This window comes from Trypanosoma equiperdum (assembly GCF_001457755.1).
Source record: "Trypanosoma equiperdum strain OVI genome assembly, contig: ctg_1712, whole genome shotgun sequence".
Taxonomy (NCBI): domain Eukaryota; phylum Euglenozoa; class Kinetoplastea; order Trypanosomatida; family Trypanosomatidae; genus Trypanosoma; species Trypanosoma equiperdum.
The window spans coordinates 53,226-53,535 of NW_027123741.1; positions in this window are offsets into that span (position 1 = coordinate 53,226).

Sequence of the window (310 nt, forward strand, 5' to 3'; positions counted from 1 at the left end):
ACAAACACACGGAGCAGAAGGATGCGAAAGAAAGAATGAATGAATGAAAGAAAAAATAAAATTGAAAAACAAAAACAAAAACAAAAACCATCCGACAACTACTAACCTGTACAACTGTAAACGGCATATTGGGATTATTTCATTTACTTTGAGCGCATTCATACGTGTATATATATATATATGTTGAGTTATTCACCTTTTCCTCTTTTCTCTCGTGTGTGTGTGTGTGTGTGCATGAGTGCGGGTGGCATTCTTCTAAAAATAAAACAGGTGAGACACGAGTAAACGAGCAAATGAAATATGTGGTGTG